Source organism: Hippichthys cyanospilos, chromosome 21, assembly GCF_059441005.1.
Source record: "Hippichthys cyanospilos isolate Australia breed blue-spotted pipefish chromosome 21, RoL_Hcya_1.0, whole genome shotgun sequence".
NCBI lineage: Eukaryota > Metazoa > Chordata > Actinopteri > Syngnathiformes > Syngnathidae > Hippichthys > Hippichthys cyanospilos.
In genome coordinates this window covers 4,487,552-4,495,701 of record NC_142389.1, presented here as the reverse complement: position 1 = coordinate 4,495,701, position 8,150 = coordinate 4,487,552, and the positions used below count along the sequence as shown (strand labels likewise).

The window sequence follows — 8,150 nt, the reverse complement described above, 5'->3', positions numbered from 1 at the left end:
ATAATTGTCACATTTGATCAGGGAGGAACTGTAGTTAGCTTCATGGACCACTGCTTTTTACAAAACTCCCACCCTAGCCAAGATCCAGTAGACTGCACATTAGCCTCACACAAATAGGCGCCCGTAAATTATACTTGGCATTTAGAACCCAAAACTACGCCGTACGTACGTTCCGTTTAGTTCCTAAAGCGTTGAATTTGAAGTTTATGGTAGCAACTATTTTTTTCGCCGCACTCTGACGATTAGCGTTTTCACATCGTGACCTCTCGGCGTTCTTCACGGAACGTCCGTACGGGAGGAAGCCCCGCGGCTACGGCAGATGGGGGATAATCGGGTCAAGGGGCTCCTCTGACTTGTGCTGATGCATGTTACGTGTACGTGTGCGCTATGCGCGTCTTGGCGCGCGGACAAGAAGAACGGGCGACCTAGCTGCTTCCTGAAGCATGCGGGTCGGCCACGGATTTCCAAGCATATTGTCTGGATGTGGGAGATTGTTTATGAAGTTAATAAGCACGGTGCAGTGTAGTCAATACACGATTTACCCTGTTGGTTACTTCATAAAACTATATTGTTGCGTATTACTGTATATGTGTTTGAGATGGTAAAGCTATTGTTGTAATTCTTTTTTAGCTGGCAGGATTTGTCCAGGATTTCCACAGCTGCATCCTGATATTTTTTCTCAGTTGGTCTAATGATGCGGATAATGCCGTAAGACTTGAAATGACTCTTAGCACGCAACTGAACTTTATCAAAAGGTATTTGCTTTGGTTATTTGACCAAAATTTGTACAGCTTTCTGCATCTTCATTTCTCAGTTGGTCTAGTGATGTGGATGATGACGCTTAGTTCGCACCTGAACTCTATCAAAAGTTTTTAGCTTTGATTTCTCGACCTTATAATGTGTTGGCACCAAAAATTGTACAGCTTTGCGCATGTTGGTATTTTCTCAGTTGGTCTAGTGATGTGGGTGATGCCGTATGACCTGAAATGACTCTTAGTTCCCACCTGAACTTTATCAAAAGGTATTTGCTTTAATTATTTGACCTTATAATGTGTTGGTACATTTTGACCAAAATTTGTACAGCTTTCTGTATCTTGATTTCTCAATTGGTCTAGTGATGTGGATGATGCCGTTTGAACTAAAATGACTCTTAGTTCACATATTATAAGCTGGAATGACTTTTACTTTAGAACTTTGCCAAAAAAAAGAGTTGGTAATTTTAAATCATTGATCTTTTGTTTGCACTCTTTGTCCAGAATTTTCACATCTTGGTATTTTCTAAGTCTGCTTTATGACCTGGACTGACTTAGATGGGATATTTTTTTTTCACAGAGTAGATGGTGGAGGGTATAGGTTTTGCCCATGAGCTATGATATTCACCTTGTCAGTCATGCGTTTTGTTTGTCTCTGATTGGTTGACTTTCCTCGGGTGCTGTTTCTTTTTTTTTTTTTTTTTTTTTTAAAGGGACAGTGTGTAAGATTTAGACCATTTTTCATTAAATGATTTTAAATCTCAAAAACTTGCAGATTAATGTGTTATTAATGACCAACAGTATGTTTTAAATATAATCATAGGTCTAGTTATCGTTAAATAATTTTACATGGGTGATGGCACTTCTCTGGAGGCAGCCATGTTTTTTATAGCTACATACAATGATAAATGCAGTTTTCTCATTTACTCTCAGGTCAATTAAAATCAACAGTTTTTTTTAAGTGCAAAATTTTCCTTTAATGTAAATAAATAAAGTCATACAAACTTGTACAATCCCAAATGCCAAAATCACGAAAGGAAGCGTTTCCAACTTCATGCGAGCTATCCATAGTGCTGAAATCCTAGCAACACTACTTATATGAACAGTCTCATTTAGTAGTGAATCTAATAACAATTGCGGTGTAAACCACGTCTGAGTTGAATCCAATTTCATGAATCATAATAAATCTTAAATTGATTTTGATGATGGCTTTCCCAAATGAATGAATCTGACAAGTCGGTGACCTTTATGATGGCTCGCACTTGACCTTTTTCTTCAAGTGTTCCCTCAACACAAACACGGTTCACAGCATTAAAAAAAAAAAACTTTGAAGACTCTCGACAATGTGATTATTATGTCTGTGTCGGAGAGGCTGTTGAGGTTAATGAAAAATGTCACTTTCTGGTGATGCGGTTATTTGGAGGCGCTGTTGTTCTGATGACTTGATGTATGAGGATGCCGGCGTGTCAGCTTTGAGGGATGTTTGCCTACTATTGTGGATATTACGCATGAGGAGGTAAATTGGGTTAGCGTTATGTATAGGCCGCATTCCATTGGCCATCTCACGTGGTGAATCATATTCAAGTGTTTTTGATTTGCATTGCCGGCTATGGTTTGTTTACATGCGCTGAAAAAATGTTTACTTCTTGTAGAGTCAACTGACTTTTTTTTTCAGTGCGATGATACGTCTGCTTACAAACATCTCTGGTTATGAAATGGAATAATTAAAAAAAAAAAAAACTCTTTAGAAAAATATCTAAATACAAAGGAAATTTCAGGATTAAAAAGTTGTTGTATCATAATGACACACAAATAAAAAAAGAAAAAAAAATGCCTATTTACATGTAAAAAAAACTGCTAACAAAACAAAACAAATTAAATATTAATAATATCAATATTATTTTTAAATATTAATCCATCATCCCTATGGCGCCTCCATGATAATTATACTTAAAACTTTATTCTTTTTACCATAAACCACTGCTTCTCAATTATATTATTCCAAACCCCCAGAAAAGCGAAAACTTCTTGCCCCCCCCAACTTGACACAGTGACTATATAAAAGATTATTATCCATAAAATTTGTATAAGCCTACCTACATCTGTATCCTTTTTACTATTAAGGAAAGAAAGAAACGTCATCGATATCTGCATCTTTGGCGGGAATAAAAAGAGGCAAATCTCCATTAAAAGCTGGTTACATGCAACCACAAAACCGGAGGTTTGGGTTAAAAAAAGAAATAAATAAAAAGGTTTTGAAACATCCGATTTTTATGGGAAAAAGAAAGCATGGCCACATAGCAAATAGGGCAAAACGGAGACATTTTTACAGCCCATTTGCAAGAACCACTATAAGTCTAAAACCAAAAAAAATGCATCAAAGTGCCTGAAACTTAAGCAAAAATGCTGATAGTTTTATTGCAATTAAACTTCACGTGACAAAAAAAAAAAACAAGGCCTGGGTTTTTTTTTTTTGGAGGGAGGGGGGTGGGGGGGTGACCCCCACTAAATGGTAAGCCTTCAAGAAAAGCAATTTAAACAACTGATAACTGTTTAAAAAAAAACGTTTATACAGGTTAAATGTTAGTTTACAGCTGAAAAAAAGATGCCGATCCCTATTTTAATGCAATTACACTTCACATGACGAAATCAAAATGGGGGGGCACCGTTTTAGAAAGACGTTGCAGGTGTATCTAATTAAATGTCCAGCCAAGTCACTATAACGTTCCCATTAGGCGCGAGTGCTTGTGTATTTTTCGCAAAATGCGCGTGCAGACGTCACGATTCACCATGCAAACTAGAGTGGGCGACATACGAGCGTTGTGGGGGGGGGCGTCTTTCGTGAACGAGCCTGACGATTCCCGGGTGGAGGGCGGCGGGGGCGCGCTTCCTTCCTCCGCTTGAGAAGCGACTGCAGAGGAGGCAGATGCCGACCGAGAGCCACTGCCTGTGGATACTCTCCCCGAAAAGCACCGCAGATCTTCTCGCCCCCGCTATGACTGCACGGAGAAAGCCAAAAGGGGCCGTCAGCTGCGCCTGCTTCCTTTGAATCTTTCGGGCTTTTTGTTTTTGCGACAAATCAAGAGGTCCCTTGGACTTGGAATACCGGGCATCGGTCGAGAAAACAAAAAAAAAAAAAAAGAAGAAGAAGAAGCACTCTCCCACTCCGTTGCCGCTTCTGCTGCAGCCTGTCTGCTTTGGAATATACATGCGCCAAACCATGGAGATATATGACATGGATTTATGTTTTTTTTAACTATCCTTTTCTCGCTTTTTCTTTTCTTTCCATCACCCTTTTGTGTTGATCTTTTTTTGTGTGTGTTTTCGACTCATGCCTACTTTATGATTTGACGCCCCTGTAGCCCACATCCCCTGTTTTATCTTTGTTTTTAATTCCCCATATTCTTCTTCTTATGAATATTTACTTATGGAATGCCCGCCAAGAACATTAGTGTGGAGAAGATTCCGGAGCTGCATTCAGAATGAATGAATGAATGAGTGATAGTCTATCTCGCTCTCCGCACCTGAGACGTGCCATGGATGAGAAACTTAATTTGGATCCACGGAACCGTTCGGGGATTAGTCGTTACATCAAATAACTACTTCTGACCACGATCAGGTAATTGTGCTCATAATCTTTGCTGTTTGGGGCTAATCTATTGATTTTTTTTTATCTTGCCAGATGATGATGATTATGAAGATGATGATAGCGGTGCTTAGCCTGTAAAATCCGACGAGCTTCTCAGAAATGAAGCCCGATGTGCGGTCACGCGTGGCCGGTTAAGGAGCACAATTCATTGGGCTTGTGGTGCATTTTTTAACGAGTAGAGTTGATCCGCTGAATGCCGCAGCCACACTGTGACAAACAGCTACGCTCGTCGGCCACTTTATTAGGTACACCTGCACAGTCTAATGAGATTAAAACAGCGATTTGACGTCATTTCTAATTTCGTGGTCAGTGGTGCGGCAGGTTTCTCATACTTCGACTTTTTTTTTCTTTTTTTCAAGCCACATGTGAAAGCAACACATGAAAAATACCCCCCACTTTGATGCAGTGGCTTCAAACCGCCACATCCACAATAATAAACACTCTAATCAATTACGAGTAGAAAATAAATCACTTTTATCTCATTTTTTTCCCTCTCTACTGCTCTGCTTTTAACTCGTTCACTGCCAGTCCAGTAAAAATAGATCTTTGACGTCCATAGCAGTGATTGGCAGTGAATGAGTTAAATGCTCTTACGCGAGTCTGTGATGTACTGCAAACTTATGCATTTGTATTATTTCATAGTGACAAGTAGAATAATTAACTCACTCACTGCCAGCCCAGCAAAAATAGATCTTTGACGGCCATAGCCGTCATTGGCACTGAATGAGTTCTATATTCTTACGTGAAATGACAGACTGTTATTCACTGCAAAGAGTGCATTTTTACTATATGCATATTATTAGATAGTGACAAGGAGAATAATTAAATAATTCACCGCCAGCCTAGCGAAAATGGATCTTTGACGTCAATCGTACGTAAATGGCAGTGAATGAGTTAAATTCACAAAACTAAATTGTGCTGTTTGTGTCTAATAAAGTGTCCACTATTGCTTTATTGTCATACCTTTGTGGAATAACTGAAAAGAAGCTAAAATAAGCCACATAATTTGCAGTATGAGGGGAAAAAAATCCTGCACTAATATATGACATTGGTTTTCCTGTCGCTATGATGAAAAATAAGCAGTTTGCACCGCCCCCTGTGTCTTCTTCAATTGACGCTCTATTTTTACGTGTGGCTCAATGGGGTCACGAGTGGGTTAAACCACGCGCGGGGAGTCCCTTGGAAGATAAGTCATCACTTCGCACGTGTTTTGGGTCCGGTTTATCTTCGGGCGCCTGTTGACGGTAGCGGAAATCATGCCGCAATGTCACCGCTGGGTCTTAAAAAAGAGCCTCAAAGCATTCACTCCGATACTTCAGTTCACTTGTCTCTATAGTGTCACACAGTGCATTCAAATAAATTCACTATTGGATGAGATGCACGCTGCCATGTGCATGCCGAACAACAGGTGGTGCTGTTAACCCTGACTTTACCAATCAGAACGCTGAAGAAGTTAATCGCTGCAAAGTATGGACATATCGAGGCCCAGCCTAGTCACTTGTCCACTCTAGTGGACATTTGTTTTTGGTCTACAACTTAAGACTCACTGGGGTTACCCTACCCTACCCAAAGTCCTTGTGGAGGAGAAATAGAAATATGTATATATATATATATATATATATATATATATATATATATATATATATAGACATTTACGATTACAAATACATAAGATAATTCGTTGTTTTTCGATACATAGGGTTGCAAAACAATTCAAGAGTGATTTCACTTGAAAGTGGAACGATTCAGCTCGAACTAACGGGAACCCGACTCGATTTGAAAGAACGATTCCATTCAGTTCCAATCTGATTCAATGGAATATGGCTCAATTTTCTCAGGGTTTGAAAGTTACCTTTACCTTTTTTGTCATCATTTTACCATTTTTTTTTTCTTGACCCAGTCAGTTCTGAAATATGATGTAGTTCTCCAATTAATGATGATACAATGCAGATCACAATATATTTCAAAGTGAAACGATTTAGTTCGATTCGATACATGTTTTTAAATAGAAAAAAAATACGATTTTTACCGTTCGAAATGATCTATGTACGAGATATATGTACTTAAATTCATTAAATGCATATCTGTTTTTTCAACATGTTTACGTATGTATATTATACGTTTCCAACCACAATAAAGTGACATTTGCACGACTGCCATTTTGTGCTGACGCGGCCGTATTGGAATCGCATAGGGGGGCGGGGAATAAATATCGCCGCTCGCTGAAATTTTTGACATTGGCTTCTTTTATTTAAGATACAGTCAATGATCTCATTTGTTTTTTATTTCTTTGGGCTGCTGTTGGGAACTAATGGAGCCGGCAGGGCCGTGTCCCCTTTTAGCGGTGATGAGCAACCCGGGGATGATGGCTGATGAGTTGGATGTGCGAGAGGGCTGATTTGTAACCCTGCTGAGTAGAGGACAAACAGCAGTCAGGGACGATGGTTTAGTGAAGCGCTTCAGTGAATTTGAACCTACAATTCCCCATCTGTGAAGTGTGGTGATTGGTGTTTTATGAAGGTATCCCTCGGCGCCATCTTTTGGTGACAATTTAATCATTGTGTCATCGCCTGGAAAAATAAATGATAGACATGCCTGTACCGTTTGTTTAAAAAAAAATGGGTTGGGGATTGTATACAGTAGTTTCGCGTTCGTCACTTTTGCCAGTTTTTGGAGTTTGGACAAGCTGAGCTATGATTGGTTTGTTCCCTGAACAAGTGTGATGTCATTTTCAGTTCAAGGAGTGGCATTTATAAAAAATTTTTTTACTTGTCTTCCTCTTGTTAACAAACTTGATTTATAGAGTGGAGCCCCGCCTTACGAAATTAATCCGTTCCAGAGTTGGGATCGTAAGGCGAAATCGTCGAAATGGCGGACAAAAGAAAGCTATGTTCATTAGCTAATACGTGTAAAAACATAAAAATTGTAAACGCATATTAAAAATTGGTAACAAAATAGTATAGTAAGTGCTACTTATATATATTATACATGTATCCAATTAAATAACATCACAAATAAAACATACATATAGGAAAATGCTAAGCTTGCATAAGCTCTAGCTTAATTTGAGCAGCATACCTGTTGAATGTCACTTTCAACAAGATCGTCTCCAGTTGATCCAGAAGACTGAGTGCGGTATGTTGCTGTATTTGACGTTTTGAGCTTTTACATCACAGCCGTATATCGTGAGCGGTTCCACGATCATGCCGCATACATCTCGGGTTTATTTCTAATATGCTGAAGCGGTGACGGTTGTTTTTTGTAGAAATCTAGGATGAGCCTCCTTGGTGCTTTTTGGCACCAGCTTGGACATACTGATCCTCACCAGGGCCACAATCCAAAATGAGATCAAGTGGCATTATTGTAAATACATCAGGAGTGAGTGCATTTGACACAGAGAGGCACAGTGCCGCCGAACAATATTGCGCCATTTTTAATGTTTTGGTCGCTTTCAACATTATATTTCATTTAGTTGCATTTTTGTCATGCAACTCCTCCCATGTTTTTCGATCAATTCTCCCAATTCCAACTTCGATATACTACAAAAAATCATGCCAAGTGTGCTTCTATTTATCTTCTTCCGATAATTCACCGCTTTCCTCAGACTAAAGCTTTTTCAGCCCAAAATTGTCCGTTCAATCCCAATGATGCCCTAGTTCTCTCGTTATGAGCTTTAATATCAGTGTTATACACTTCTAATTTGAAATACATAACCTCCAGCTCATTCCTTTGGGGAGGGGGGGGGTGAT

General features: G+C 39.3%; 1 protein-coding gene across 25 annotated transcripts in view; it reads left to right on the top strand.

The window, feature by feature from the left end:
* Positions 1–3,629: 3,629 nt before the first annotated feature.
* Positions 3,630–8,150, top strand: part of adgrb2 (adhesion G protein-coupled receptor B2) — a 172,435-nt gene continuing 167,914 nt past the window's right edge. For 7 of the 25 annotated variants that reach the window (XR_015864052.1, XR_015864055.1, XR_015864054.1 and 4 more), the window contains exon 1: positions 3,630–4,371. The gene's annotated coding sequence lies outside the window, so the exon portion shown is untranslated. The remainder of the gene's footprint in view (positions 4,372–8,150) is intronic. The other 18 variants (XM_088405480.1, XM_088405484.1, XM_088405479.1 and 15 more) reach the window with 7 other exon arrangements.